Source organism: Lynx canadensis, chromosome D2 (assembly GCF_007474595.2).
Source record: "Lynx canadensis isolate LIC74 chromosome D2, mLynCan4.pri.v2, whole genome shotgun sequence".
Lineage (NCBI taxonomy): Eukaryota > Metazoa > Chordata > Mammalia > Carnivora > Felidae > Lynx > Lynx canadensis.
The window spans coordinates 50301221-50316767 of NC_044313.2; the positions used below are offsets into that span (position 1 = coordinate 50301221).

General features: G+C 44.8%; 1 protein-coding gene across 5 annotated transcripts in view; it reads left to right on the top strand.

Moving 5' to 3' along the window:
* The window catches only part of KCNMA1 (potassium calcium-activated channel subfamily M alpha 1), a 734126-nt gene that overhangs the window by 509505 nt on the left and 209074 nt on the right, over nucleotides 1-15547 (top strand). The window lies entirely within an intron of this gene.

A 15547-nucleotide genomic window follows, 5' to 3' on the forward strand; every position in this document is an offset into this window, starting at 1 on the left:
ACTAAGTAGTTTAAAGAAGCCCTTTGGTCACTTAGATCTTTCATCAGAAAATATAAGCTTGGGAAAGGAACGGTAATAAAGGGCCATTAGCACCCTTTGTTTGATGTTGTTTTTCCAGTCAGTAGAACAAGATTGATGAAATGTTATGTTTGGCCAAAATTTGAGTTTTCATTTGGAATTCAGCGTTGAGAGAATGGGCTGTCAGAATCAATAAGTTTTCTTTCGCTTGGGATATGGGCATGTGGTAGTAATTAGCAATATAAGGTCTTTAGTTGAGCAACCAAGCATGGATTCTGGCAGCAAACATAATGAGAAACTACAGTTGTTCTATTTCTAACGTCAAAAAGTTTCCAGATAAAATTAAATGCATTTGCAAAGGGAAAGCAGCTAAACTTTGTTGAAAGATAGAGCTCAGACTCTTAAAATAGCGTGCTTTGCCCTGTGTTTTTGTGTATGCAAAAATACATGTGCTGTATTCATGGATACACGTATGTACACTCTTCTCCCCAGGATTTCATCAAGTGAATGCCCAGAATGTAATTAAAACATATACATAGTTAAGGGATTTGTTTACACATGCATATCTTACTCAGAAATACTCTAACAATGCATTAACTTGTCAGAGAATTTAAGGTAACTTGTGACCCAAAAGCTATGGAGACACACAACTTTGAAATCTAAAGATGATTTAAAGTAAACACACACACACACACACACACACACACACACACACACACACACACACATTAGGCAGAGAAGTTCAGGGTTTTGTTTACGCAACACCCAATTTCAGGATATTGGAGAACATGGAGGTTTTGTTGGCACCTCATTTTCGGTTTTGATCAATGTGTTTGACATAATGTGAACACTTCATATAGCATCCCCAGCACGTCCTCACCGTCAACATGGGATCAAAGGCCTGGCCTGGCTTCCTCCAACATTCACTTCAGTATTCCTCACTTGACCTCCCACAGGACATCCAGAGCCAGCAGTAGATGTGGGGACATGTCAGCTATTCTCTATCTTATTATGATGCATCAGTGCTCCTAAGAATAGGAATTGGGTGTCAATAACCAGAGGTTCAATGAGTGGCCTCGCCAGGCAGTCTCTGTGGGTTGGAGGTCTTGGGGACAATTGTCCTCTCGGGCTGAGACCCCAGGTCTTATTCAAAAGGGTAGTCTGCCTACGGCCCAGCTGACCCCCGGGGCCAATGCCTCCTCCTTCCCTTCATGTAAGGCCAAAGCTGCTCAGAGGTGGGGGAGCAGCGGGGTGAGGCTCCCATGGCCTTTGGGTCCCAGCTTGCTCTCCTTCCTCCCACGGCCCTTGCCGTTCCCCCCTGAGATTTCCTCTCTGCGTGTGACTCAGCCACTCCTGGTTAGTTTATGAGAACTGACAAGATCATGGTCTGAGGTCACATGGCCAAGGGCCATGGAAAATAATCAGCCACAGAGAGGAATCCATCTGTTGTAACCCCCTTGTTAGAGGTGGCCAGGCCAGGGAGCCATCCAGACCTTGTGTTTCCCATGATGGGCTTCTGGGGCCCCCAACTGAGGCAGTCCTAGGCCAGGTGTTTGGGACAAGGAAGAATGGGATAGCTTTGGATTATTCTTCTGATTTCTGTAGCCAAATGCTGAGAGGACACACAGAGAGGACAAGGTATAATAGACGACAAGGAGAAGGCAAAGGGGACCAGAGAGGTGAATGAAGTCTTCTTGAAGGAGAGGTTCTGTGGCTGAATGAGGAGGCTAGGCCTCTCTTCTGGTTGAGGGAACCATTGTCACAGACTAAGCTAGCTCTAATTTCAATTCAGGAAAGTTGTTTGTGAAACTTAAATACTGTGGCTTCTCTTAGAACTCTTCTTTATATAGACAAAGCTTGGGTCACAAGCTTTTGGGGGCACTTGTAGATGAGAAGTGACTCGTTACAGCCCAGAGCCCTAAGACTGCCTTCTCTGACAGTAAGAATACCTATAAACTTGCATATCGCTTAATTCTCACAGCAACCACCAAAGGGAAGTATTATCATCTCCATTTGCAGTGGGTGAGGAAACTGAGGAACAGAGAGGTTATGTGACTTGCCTGATGTCACACAGCTAACAAAGGGTGCATCTAGGGTTTGAACCAAGGGGCAATCTGCTTCACTGGGCCGTGCTGCCTCTGAAGATCATCTCCTGAGACCCCTTTTTGTTTTGAACCTCATGATCCTATGGTTGTTCTTCCACCTGTACCCATAAGTGAGGCCACAACACCGTGCACATGATGGAAAGGAAGAGAAATGCACGAGTATCACTGTGGTCCTGTGTTTTCCTTCTGCTCACCTACTGCCTCTAAGGATCCTCGCCCCACCCCAAGGACAAAAAGGTGGGGAGGGGACTGAACCGTCTCTTCCTTGATTTTTCTCATTTGGTTAGACTAGGAATGTATTTACCTCTTGTACACTTGTAACAATGAGGGGCTCTCAAGGATAGACAGACGGATCATTGACCAAAATTGTGCCTTATTTGTGGGTCTCAACACTTTCAACCTCTTCCTGGGGAGCTCACTTCCTAGGTTACCAGCCATGGCAGATTGTAGTGATCTGCCAGATGCAGACACCCTCCTAGGCAGAGTCTATCTGCATGGCATCTTGAGAAGAGCATTCCTTGCCCTGGCAGACATATCCACCTGGCTTCCTTTGGTTTAGAGAACTTCTTTGGTGGTGGGTTCTTAACTGTCAGTGAAAATTAGAGTAGCAGGACCTCCCTCCCTCCCACCTGCCCCGAAAGTCCTCTGCAAGATCCACTCTCTAGGTTTATTGCAGAGCTGTAGGTGGAAGTGTTACCCTCAGGAGGCTGGGTCTTCCTGGGGGGAGTAAGGCAGTCTGCCTTCAACATGGCCTCAGGATTGTAAAAGGGAGCCCTAAAGCCATAGAGGTTGGCAGAATGTATCATGCTTTTCCATTTAAAAATGAAAACAGAGTACTTTATTATGTTCTTTAATGTGGTGGTTATATTTTAAAGAGTTTTCGATAATTTAGACAAGAATTTCAAGAGCTAAGAAATACTAGAGCCCAGTTAGTTTCCTGCCTCACTCTCTGTTCCTGTTATCATTTCCACTTGCTCATTTCAGTCCATGGATGTTCACTGAGTGCCTCTGTGCCCGGCACAATGAGGGTTGTGTTGGATGCCAAGGATTCGGTGGTGAGCAAGCGACCCGTGGGACTTGTCCTCAAGGACATTACAGTTGCCAGGAGGTTACAAGCAATGAGCAAGGCTATGACTGAAGAAAATACCAAGTACAAATGTTCATACATGTGGCAAAAATGAACATGAAAAAGACTAAGATCCTATTATAGAGCAAAACAGGGGTGACTTACTGTACAGAGGTCCTGGGAGGTGACCTTTCAGAGGAGGGGATGTCACAGCCTGTTCCGTGGCTGTGCACCCCAGCTTTTGTTACTCCTAGGCTGAGAGGAGTCAACACCCTAGTTTTAAAATTCATATCACACGGACTCCGCTTACAACCATTGGTCTTTGGTCCTACTACCGTGGTCCTACAACCATGGGAGTAAGTCTTAAAATCTTATTTTCCTTTCAGGCTCTATTTCGCCTGTATAGTATACTCTCCACAGACTTACCAGGAGAGGGTACCCTGCGTATCTTCCCTGGTTCCTTATTAGTGGGTTCTTATTAAATTGTGTCTCCTCATATCAGAAATGGTCTCCTCATCCATCTCTCTCTGTGGCCTTTGTTCCTTTATGAGACCACTTTCTATTCCCTCCTGCCTGGCTGTCTTGAAATTCCGCTCCATTTTCTCCACCACACTCAACCTTTGCCTGCTGTGGTTCTAGACCAATTTTTGTTTTTTCAAAGAATTAGAATCTTAAACGATCTGCTGTGCCCAAACAGGCATTACCGGTGACCCTTGATCAACATGGGCTTGAACCGCACAGGTCCACTTACACGCGGATTGTTTGAGATAAATACAGTACAGAACTGTAAATGTGTTTTCTCTGCCTTAGGATTTTCTTAACATTTCCTTTTCTCCAGCTTGCTTTATGGTAAGAATACAGTCTGTGCCATATGTAACACATAAAATAGGTGTCAATCGACTGTTTATGTTATTGGTAAGGCTTCCAGTCAATGATAGGCTATTAGTAGTCAAGTTTTTGGGGAGTCAAAAGTTACATGTGGAGTTTTGACTTCACAGGGGTCGGTGCCTTGACTCCCATGTTGTTCAAAGGTCAAGCATATTTCTTTATAAAGACTCACTCAGTCTACCCCATAGCCATCCCCCCAACCCTAGCCTAGGGGAACTAGCGTGAGTCATGCCTTCACCGTCCATTCCACGTGTGATTATTGAGTGCTTGCTACACACAGGCACTGGGTATAAATGTACTTCTTCAAACCCATGAAGATTTCCAAATATGCCACATCTCTCTTGAGCTATGCATTAATATTATTTGGCCACTAAAGTGGCTGGGGAGTTCAAAATCAGAGCTTATTTAAGCCTCCCTTCTTGGTTCCCAGAGGTGACCGTCTTCCTATAATAACATTTCCATGTGTACTTTTTCTGATAAGGGCTGACTCCAGCACTTGGGAATAGGATGTGGGGTTAATTCGTGTGGTATTGTCTTGGGCCAAGTACCATGGGCCTCCTTTCCTTTCCCGTCTACGTACAGCTTGGGCAACACTCACTCTCGCTTCTGCAAAGCCTGACGTGGCGGGTGGGGGGTTACTCCTGGAGAGAGTGTTTCCTATAAGGTGCCATTTATGATTTCTAGATCACAGACATCACTCTGGTTGAAATGTGACTGAGGCTTTGCATTTCACACAAACGTCTGTCCTTTGACAGAGAAGCCATTCAGTCCTCTCCTTGCATGGCCCATGTGATTCCCAGCCTGAACTCCCAGCAATGTTTTCAGATTCCTAGATTTTAAAAGCCATAAATTAGCAAATCATCAACATATCACCAGGAAGGATCATCTGGTAGCCATTCTAGTCAGAAGGAAACACAGGCCCCAATAACTGATCTTCACAAAGATAGGAAGAACTGTAGACAGACAGATACAGTAAATAGGAAGACAAACAGATAATTCAAGTTGACAGACCATCTTGGACTGATTAGACATTCTGCTTTGATTAACATTAAACTTTTGGGGGAGGAAAAAAGAATTGAGATTGCCCTAATACTTTGGAAAAATGACCCCTTTACTACTTCTGAAATTCAGAACCGAGGGGCAGATACCGAAAGCAAGTGTCATTAGATGCTGTATTGTATAATGTAACATGCTAGGTATTCCTTTCTGATGAGAGGGGTCTTGGTGGGTGTGGATGTGGGCGCTTCTTTCTTTGCATCTGCTTTGGATTCTTGTAAGCCACATCTTCAGCCCCTTTCAAACTTGAAGCTCTATTTAAAGAGACTTGGATGCATATTAAATCAATTTCCTGATAATACCTAATGGAGTGAAGGCTTGCCCCACCCTCCCCCCTCCACTTTCTTGCTGTCTCTCTTCCTTTCCACACACTTTTCAAAATGTTCCAGCTATTGTTCTGAAAACAAGAATAGAAATGTAGGTGGGAGATGAACTGTGTACCTAAAAAAAAAAAAAGTCGTATTCAAACCTAGACTTTTGCTCTCAGATAGTCTTTCCTCCATAAAAAAAAAAAAGAAAGAATTTTGAATATGACTTTTCTAATTATAATCCCTAAAGAATCTTTCTGCTCAGCCTCATGTTTGATTGGGTGAATCCTCCCTGGGTAGTTTCCAAATCTAAACAACAAACACCACCATCCGAGAGTAAGTTTCACCGTGTTTTCTGTCTTCCTGCTATGTCATTTCTTGTGTTGGAAGCCTTTCCAGAGCCACACAAAGTGGTTCCTAGTAGACTTGGGTGTGGCCCACTGCTGCTGCCATCATACACTGAAAATAAACCAGGAAACTCTCTAGCTGTCCAAGCCCAGTGTCTCCTTCTAGTAAACTTACAGGCTGTTGTAATGTGAAACTCATGAAAACCTGATTCTGTGTCTCTCAGGGTTTGGGCTCCCACATCTAGTACAAGTGTTGCATGACAATGATCTGTTCCCACCCCGGAACCATGGGGACTGCTCCAGATATGGTACCAGTTGTCAGTAAAAGCAATCTCATCCCCCCTTCCTATCCCTTCTTAACTAGGGGACATAGAGGCAGTTCGGAGGTAGATTCATGCCCGTCTCTGGCGAGGCTTTGCAACCTTAGCCACTGAACTCAAAGGCAAATGCTGGCTAGGATATAGAACAGATTTAGGAAAGTTGCCATCCCAGCATGTTTGCTCAGCTAACAAGTATGTGACCCCCTGCTATGTTCCAGTCACTGCGCTAAGTGCTGTGGCTAAAGAATGAGCAAGAAAATGTGGTTCTTGCTCTCCTGGAGCTTACCTGAGACTTTGACCAATCAGAACCATCCAAGGAACAAGCGGTAGCTAAATAGAGGCTTGATTATGTAGGGGAATCATCCCAGTGAAATGCTCTTTGGCAGGAATTTTGTTCAATAAAATCGTAAAGACTGCAAACATTTCAGAGGGAATGCTTCCAAAAGCATTGGATAATTCATATTGTTAAAATGTACCCTTTGGAGCAGTTTTGGGCAAAGGTAATAGCGGGGTGACTTGTGCACCTAAAAACCTATGGTTTTAATGATGGGCCCAGTAAAAGAGGGATATGGAGAGACTTGGGAAGGTGGGGGAGCTGCTGACACTACCCTGAGTGCCCCTGTGGTGTATTATGTCTCAGCCGACCCTGACACCTGTAAACTCCTCCCAGTTCTTACCTGTGTAACAGATGCTGGAGGCCAGTTGAGGCCTTTGCAAGTGTGCTGGATCTACTCAGAGGGGATTGGATAGCTAGCAGCATATGCTAGCAGGGACAACACCCTTGGGTGTGGCTGGGGAACAAGGCCAGGATGTGTCAACTTGATTGTCATTATGGGAAGGTAGTCCCAACAACATATGCTCTAGGGCCATGATGCATGATTTACCCGGAGTGTTAGCAGGGAGGTGGGGCTCGCTTTGCACATCAAAGCTAACAGACCTCCCCTTTACCAGGGCAAAAGTAAGAGCCATTTCTGTGCTTGGACTCATTATCCCCCCATTCTGCCTTCATCCCTGAAGGGTATGGTTGACCTTGGCCTTAGTCTTCTCTTCTCTTGGTGCCTCTTATTCAGAAGCAGCATTACCAAGTAGAGACAGGCAAATCTACTTTGATCTGCATAGAGGAAAGTGCTATTCAGTGCCCTGATTTCTCTTAAGATTGGAAGAACCAGGTCAAAGGAAGATTGACTTGCTTGAAAATGGCCAAAGCCTACCAAGTCTGCAGTAAAGGGATGAATAAAATGTGGAAGGGCAAGGGTATTGGGAAGAGACACAGTGTAATTTGTGAGAGAGTCAGGCAGTTATGGAATTGCTTACTTAAGATCGGTGTATAATTCCTCTTGGGGGAAGGAAGGAAAGAAGGGTGGGGAGAGAAAGAAACCCAAACAATACCAGCATACTGGGTTGTTGTGAAAATTAAGTGAGAAATTAAGGTTAAGGTAAACAACTCTTCCAGTTAGGGGCTCTTTGATTATAGGCAACAGAAACTGGTTCTTGCTAACTTAAGCAGGAGAGGAATTTTTTTGGAAGGTTAGAGTACCTTATAGAATTCAGAGAAAAATTGAAGAGGAAGATCCCAGAAAGCACAGAGTTGAGCCAGGCAAGCAGCTCTGGGACCCAGCAAGCAGAAACTCAGGAATAGTCATTATAGGGCTTTGCACGAGGATGGATCCCACTGTGAACTTAGTGTCACTCCATTCAAGGCTGAGAAGTATTGATTGGCCTAGTTCGGGCAGGGAAACTTGATTAAAGTTCCCAACACTGTATCTCATTGGGGATGACTGGTTCCCCAAATTAAAAATGAGGTGCCATTGACAGAAGAGAGGGTGTGGGCTGCACATGTCAGTACAACCAATGCCTCCTGAGGTTCTCAGAATTTATTTTCAAGACGTGGACTGAGGCTTCCTTTAGGGAACAAGCTACAAAAGATACTTGATCATTCCTTGGGCATGGTCTAATTATGGAGATGTAATTGTGATCTAGGGTGGTGGAGGTATAGATATAGACCCCTCTGGCGTTGTTTAGGTCATGACCATCTGCATATGATCAGATGCACCTACTTTGTGCAGAAAATTCTATTCTGGTCAGGACATCTCAGTATTCACTGTTGGCATTCCCAATAGTCTGTCCTGTGACCTTGCGGCTCTGTTTTATAGAGGTGCCTTTGCTGCACTGTTGGGATCTATTTGCTCAGCCTTCTGCCCCTTTTTAGGGAAACTGCAAAACAGCCTGTGTCTTCCAGAATAGCTCTATTGACAGCTGGATAAGATGATTACTTTATTCTCTTCCTCACTAGGAGGGAGAAGGCATTTCCTTTCTTTGTAATTAGCAAAGTACTAGCTGTGGCCCTGGGTAGGAAGTCTTATCTCCAAACCTCCTTGGGCTTTTTGTTTGCTTGTTTTGTTTTTTCATTTGTTCTAACCAGAAATGGCTAAAGCCAGCGTTTGGGATTATGGCCTCAGAACACACTCACAGTTGTTTTGATTTCATTTTTGCCCTCCTTACATGTGCTGTTCTCTCACAAACTCGAAACAGATCTGGAGTAGCAGAATCAGCCAATGATCTGACAATCTTGCAGTTAACTAATGGTTATGTTTCTTCTACACTTACAACGGCATCAGGTGTCCAAGACAAGCACACCTTACCAACCAGTCCATTGGTCAGTAGACAGTTCTGGAAAGTCTAGCAAGCTTTGGAGGTCCTGAGCCAGGTCCCTAGGTGGAATGGAAGTGATGGGTTTTGGAGTGATGGGGGTTCGGAGCTGATGACCAGGAAAGAATTCTTGAGACATCTTTGGTGCAAAAAAGTTGATTTTATTAAAGCATGGGGACAGGACCTGTGTGCAGAAAGAGTTGCACTGGGCTTGTGAGGAGTGACTGGTTATATATACTATGGAGTTGGGGGAGGTGAAGTCAAGAGGAAGTTTCTTAAAGGGATTTCCATATGCTAAAACTCACAGATTACTGAGGGCCTAGTTTTGTCAAACTAAGGTAAGTTTGTTTTTTTTTTTTCCCCTCTAGCAAAACATCATTAAGATAGTAGGAGTTCCTGGAGATTAGGCTATTGATAAGATTGCCCCTTTCTGGTAATTTTACTAAGATATTTGTAAACTGATAGAGACTCTGTCAATGTAACCATTTGTTTTCTGTCCTTTCCTTTGTTCTTGGGCAGGCAGAAGTGCCTAAGGAATATCACACATATCCCACCTCGGTGGGGGGGCCATGCAGGGTGTCGGGTGGCTTGCCTTATGCTCCCTCATCAGAAGGATGGGACCTGCACAGTCTGGAGCTAGCTTTTGTTGGCCATAGGTGAACTGCCCTGCGTGGACGTCAGTTCCTTTGGGACTGGCTGTCAGTACAGGAGGAAGTGGGAAGGCAGGAATTGGATTAGTCTCCTTCCTTTTAGGCAGTGGGGTCCTGCACTTCACAGGAAAACCTGGTTAACAGTCATCCTGAAGGACATGATCCAAAGTAGGGGAAGCCGTGGGAGAAAGCAGTCACAGAAAGCACCACCAGGTGATACAGAAGGTCAAGCCCAGAATCTGCCTAAACCTTAGCTTGTGTGAGAGTCTTGGAGAGATAGTTCTGTGGACACTGAATGGTTCAAATTCAACATTGGAGGGATAAATTTAAATTTTAGTACTGACCACTGTGTGCTTTGGGTTGTGGGGTCTCTTGCTGCCCCCAGCCTGCTTTCTATGTGATAAAATGCTGCTGAATTTCCCTGACAAGTCCTTCTTAAAATTCATTCCCACCAAGCCAGTGGCTACCATTGGGGTGTGGGCGGGGGGCAGGGGGAGGTTGGGGGAGGTTGGATGGAAAGAGCATGATTAGAAGTCTCAGCAGAAAGACAGAAGAGATTCTAGCATATGTATTTGATATAAATATTATAGTTTTACAGAGACATCTAGATCAATATATGCCACATTTCATCTACCTCTCTGACAAAGTGAGCACAATGTATTCAGGGAAAGCTGTATAGGATTTTCAATTTACTCTGTGTGATTTATTGTGACAGGATAGCTATGGGTTTTTTAAGTTCTTTATACTTGTTCCAGTAAAAATGGATATAGTATCTTTAAAAATAAACAGCCCAGAGCTGTGCATTTTACATTGTCTTCCTAGAATGAGGCTCTGCTAAAGAGCGATGTGAGACCTCCCTGCCCCCAGGGGGGACCTGATGCAGGCAGATTTGCCTCAGTCCTTGCTCTTTAGCTGTTTTGAGGGGGGGGGGGGACGGTGTGGAGGGTGAACAGGGAACTGAATTAGGAAGTACTGCCGACGTCTAGACGAGATGTGATGGTGGCCTGGACTAGAAGGGCAGAGAGCTAGAACTCTGTGGGGGGATCCATCAGTGTCGGTGGGAACAGCCCAGTCAGTCTGGGCTCCTTCATTTTGTAGTGACTGGCCCCAGTCTCCTGACTCCCAGCCCAGCGGCATCAGCCCTCCCTCTATCTAGAAGGCACCAAACCAACGGGGTAGGGCTGCTCATGCTCTGCCATTCACCTTGTACTGAATCTCTGGGCCTCAGTTTCCACATCCAAATAGCAGGTACTAGACTGAACATTCACCAGGGGCTATTCTCATACTAAGATAAACATGAGACTGTGGAGTGGAGCCCATTACTTTTCAGGCTCTAAGAAACACTACCTGAATCTTCAAAATGTGTAGATTTTAGTTTTCATTAGCTAACCTCAGCCTCAGCGAGTCTCTGGAGGCCTCATTCACTGGAGCCTTGAAGAGTTTGGGGGCTCCCTCGGCATCCTCCTCTTATGCCTCCTGCCCTTGGTCACCTCCTCTAAGTTGTCCGTTCTGAGAAGCCGCAGTGGAACTAAGCTCAGAAACAGGTTCCAACTCAACTGGGGCATCCTGGCTTCCCTTGGACATCTCTAAGAAGGATAGGAGAGTGATTGAGGAGAATGTGTGGGATTGCATTCTGGAGGCAGAGATGCTTAATGATGAGAGAGGCATACTCATGGTCGTTTAGTGAAGATATACCCATTTAACAAGCAATTGGCAATTTTCTGGTGAGCCCTGATAGAGTTTGTAATAGTCAAGCATTATTCTTAAGGTTGTCACACTCATCCACTGATGCCACACTTGCTCATGACACATCAGTCCAGCCTGTGTTTATGGAGCCCTGCCCCCAAATCAGGCCTGTTTGCTTATACTGGATGAGTAACTCTTTTCCACAGAATTCCATCTGCTACTATTTTGGCATTTAAGATGCTTCTTCATGCATCTGAGAGGAATCTTTTGATCCAGCCATTAACATTAGTTTATCCCAAGAAAGATTTGTTTACAGAATTTGACAAAGTTTCAAAAGTCCTATCGGATCAGAAATCGTTATTGATTTAAGCTTGTTGGCCATCTTCACAAACCATGCGGCCAGGCCCTGTAAATATCAGTCATTAAGACTGATAAGATTGACATTAAGATAGACTAATCAGTAGTCTGAAGAAGTTCAAATCTACAGCCACATTGGGAACAGCATTAGTTACCTTCATAGTGTAACTTTCCTAAATATTCTCCACTGTACATGGATCATTTAGGTTTTCCGTATCTTCAGGATCCTTGGACTGGAGAGGCGGTCCTGGGCCGGACATAGCATACAATGTTTAAAATGGATATTTGCATCACTTTGCCATCCCTTGACTGGCCAAATTGTGTGGCTTAAGTTTAAAAACTTGATTTAGAGTTTCTGCCTTCACTCACAGTATCTAGTGATGCTGCAATACTGTGATGTTTTTAAAAAGAAAAATTTTTTTAATGTTTATTTATTTTTGAGAGAGAGCTCGAGTAGGGTAGGGGTAGAGAGAGGGAGATACCGAATCAAAAGCAGGCTCCAGGCCCTGAGCGACAGCACAGAGCCTGATGTGGTGCTTGAACCCATGAACCATGAGATCATGACCTGAACTGAAACTGGACGCTTCACTGACTGAGCCACTCAGGTGCCCCAACACTGTGACGTCTTAAGTGAGAATGATCTTCGTCCATCCCTGTCCCCGGCTAAGTCTCTCTCCTGGTCCAGTGAGGACCCCTCCATCATCCCCTCCACTGTGTGATGAGGAGGGCATCCTGCTGGCCCAGCTCTGCCTGCCATAAAGAGCGGAACCCGGAATACTCTATCCTCTGCTCTCTGCCCTCTATCACCTTCATCTGAACAAGCATTAGAGTCGGGGACCTGGGTCACATCCTGGGCAAGTCACTTTCTTGCTGTGGGATGTCACGCATGCAGCTTAAGGAAATTGAGGTTAAGAGAGGTTATCTGCAATGATATAGGTTGTAGGAACATAGGGTTGTTTAGGATTAGGTGAGATTCCAGGGGCCGTAGAGCACTTTACATCTGTTACCTACTGATTTATAGATATCACATGAATCCCACCATTTAATAATGCTTACAATGGCCCAGGCCCTTTACTAGGCTCTTCGCATGTATTATCTATTTAAATAAATCCTCAAGATAACCTCATGAATCAGGAACTAGCACCAGCCCCTCAGAGACTCTGACTTTATAGTTGTAAAATGCAGAATTGGTATCTTGCCCAAGACTATTCAGTTATTTAGTGTCTGAGCTGAGCTAACACGGGGCTATCAAAGTACGAATCTCACATGGTAGATTTGTAGGTGTCATGGAATCTGGCAGAGACAGTTTTGGATGAGGATCTCTTTGGCATTCTTCAAATCATGCACCATGAACAACCATCACTCTATGTACAAGGAGGACACACCCTGCTCTCAGTCTTGAATATTTCCAATTATATTTTCAATCATGGAGGACATAAGAAATTCTGCTTCTCTTCTCCCTGAAATAACATCCTTCCCCAAACTACTGTCCCTGGAATTTTCGAAAGTCTTGCAAATGTTTCTGGAAAATAAATTTCCCTTTTTGCCATCCATCCCTTGTACTCCTGCAGGCCCCTGGTGCTTCCTCAGACGTAGGCTGGTGAGAGCAGATCTTCTAATGCAGATGCTGAGTTAGAGAGGCGACTTCTCCCCATCCATCAACTCTAACTGCATTCAAACATGTTCAATATGTGGGCTTCTTGATAACTTCCACTGTATGGAAAACAAAATGGAGGGAAATGATTATTGGCACAAAAGGAGGAAGTCATAAATCTTCAAATCAGATATAGGACAGATTGGAACAATATGGGTCCTCCAAGGTTGCCATGATAATGTACCTAATAACTCTCCTTGGGCAAAAAGGCAATCTGCTTTCAATCAATCTCGCTTTTTCTGAGCAAAAATACCAATTATGTTGAAGGAAGATTTTTTTTCTTCCTTTTTGATAAAGGCTGCTCTCCACCCCAGAAATCATGCTGTAGCTAAAAGATATATATTCTCAATTGTCTAGAATGGTATTGGACAGCTAGCATCAAATGAGAAAAGTCAATCCTTTTTTTCTCCCCTCTCCTGCCTGCATTTGTCTACTTCTTAAGAGAAGTGAAAGCTAATTAAAGGCTTAAGGGATAATATTGATTGCATTGGAATATATTTTATATGTACCCAGCACATTTTCAACTGAGAGAACCCTGACTCTTTCTAAGGCTGAATAAATCAGCTGGCAGGGCCTTTGATTCAAGGGTGAGAGGGTGAACTCATCTCCTTCCCTTCCACTTCTTGCACATCTGTCCTAGAGATGAATGATTTCAGAAGAGGGAGAGGCAATGCTGGCCGATGTTCATTCAGGCCTTTGCGTACAGGATGGGAAGGATGGATGTTCAGGCATTTACCCAGACCTATCATTGATTTGAGTCCAGCTTTGAATAATCACCAGGCTTCTACTGGTATAGAACTTTGAGCTTTGCAATGCCTGAGGCGGGAAGCTAGCTGGATGGTATTAGCCTCTCAGCTCCCTCATCTATTGAACGGGGATAAGGAGCTTGCCCAGGATCACACACATCTTTGGGGGCAGAGCAGGGAATCCCATCTGGCTTATTTTCGCATCCAGGTGAGAGGAAGGACCCAACCCAGAACTGTCCTGTGGAGGCACCCGTACATTGGATTCATGCTGGGCTTATTCTCAATCATAGACGTCTGTAGGCAGAAAGCATTAGAATTGCCCCATGCAGCCCCACATGTCAGATCAGGAGGGAGGTCCTATTTCTCTCTCACTTTCTGAACATACTTGGCAAATTCAAAATCAGAGATCTTATGCAAAACATGCAAATTCATTTGCAGCCTGTTTCGTCCATATAAATGCACGTGTCACAAGAAATATTTTAAGATATGACATGATAAAAACGTATATAACCCAAGTGTTCTGTTTACGTCCTATAGTCTCACACGCTGTGTATTTCAGGAGGGAGTTAGTCATGTGGGTTTGGGGCATTTGGAATGGGTGGCCAAGGGACCTCCCTGTACCTGTCTGGCACTTGCTAGAGAATAAAGTGATCATGCTGGGATGTCTCTTCTGAGGCAGCCACTGACAATCTTTCCTCCCTGCGATGGCCTCCGCTTGCCCGGCCACTAAGTGCAGCACCGTAACAATAACAGTCCATAATGGTGATATTATTAACTGCATTGTGCATATTATTGATTTACTCTTTGTTCTGCATCATTATCCTTTCACCAATGAGTTTACTGCCTTATTCTCACATACTTAGTCAAGCACCAAATTACAACGAAAGGGCAGGCTCTTGTAATGGCATCTAATGGAACATTGCATAAGTGATCATCACTTCCTCCCATTATGCGCTGCCTCCAGCCAATGAGCTTTCTGCCTTATTGGAATGTGCACAGAGCAATTATGAGGTGCAAGGGACCTAGCCATTCTAAATTTTTTCCCACAAAATTACCATGCTTCGATGTTCACCACCTACCCATGCCTCAGAGCCCAGCCAGGGATTCAGCCTCTGTCGCTAGCAGCCTGAGAGGCACAGGGACCTGGGCTGAGCCCCTTGCTACAGTCTTCTTATTAGAAGCCAGCAGATTTCATCTCCACAGTGAGGCCCCTGCTTTGGGTCATGGGGCTAACTCGTGCACTGAAGTGCTTATTCCTGATTGAGCATTGGATAGCAAATGTAAGTGGCCATGGTACAGCCAGGTTGGTTCAGATTCATCAGATTGGTCTGGGAGCCCAAAGATATTGGGGGGACTGTTGTCCCAGCAGTTCTGGAAAAGAGGCTCATCTCCTCAGGGGGAGCCACCATCTCCAGAAACAGAAGTCCACACCTCCCTGGATCAAGGCAAACAGTTCAGCCTCATCCCTTTCTAGCTTCTCCCCATCTTGAAGTAAATTCCTTCGGCTCTCATGGAAATCCCAGGCACCCTGAGGAGGTAGCTATCTGGGGATGGACAGCCTGCTGCTGATCTCCGATTCCATAGGCGTCCCATCCCCATTTAGCCCTGAGTAATGCTCACTTACTGTAAAGTGTTACATGCCCCCATTGTCGGAGGAGTTATGGCGGAAAAATGCAAAATTTCCTTTTTACTGCTTA